Here is a 655-nt window from a genome sequence, read left to right as displayed (position 1 = left end):
GACACACTTCCTTCTTAGTAGATAGGAAAAGTTGGCTCTGCCTTTTTCCCCTCTGCCAACTCCTTTTTTTGCCAACACCTTTCCCCAAACAGGGGCCCGTCGCCTCGAGCCATGTGGTCTCAGAACCCCGCGCAACATAAAAGCCCCTCACTAAAAGGCCACATAATAGTTTAGACACCATGTAATCTCCGGGCTTTCTCGTTACTGCAAGTACCAAAAGGCAATTTATTGAAGCAATTTTTAGTATTTCGTCAGGACTATTTTATTTTTCCTTCCTACATATTTTTTTTCATCTTAGATTCTCACACAGAAGCACTGGCGGATTCTCCAGTGAAAAATTCGGTCGTAAATAACCCCTGTACATCAATTTGTACTAAACACCCTCGCATTACCAATCAGACCCACCAATTTCGTACGTTAAGCGCCTTTCGGTATTCCAAGAATTGAGTAAATGGGACCCTCTTTCACTGAGACCCGGACGTTTCGGTTAATATTCATCAAGCTATTATGCAATCTACGAGAGCCATAAATTCAACACGTCTCAAGTTTTCTAACCGAGAAACGCGATATTTTCAAAAAATTAAGTTAAAGTAAATAAGTTTTTTGTCGGGGTTTTCCTCTTATGTTTTTATGTTTTTTTTTCTATTTACATCTT

Source organism: Penaeus monodon, chromosome 23 (genome assembly GCF_015228065.2).
Source record: "Penaeus monodon isolate SGIC_2016 chromosome 23, NSTDA_Pmon_1, whole genome shotgun sequence".
Lineage (NCBI taxonomy): Eukaryota > Metazoa > Arthropoda > Malacostraca > Decapoda > Penaeidae > Penaeus > Penaeus monodon.
The sequence above is the reverse complement of the archived record's forward strand: the minus strand, read 5'-3'. Positions refer to the sequence as shown.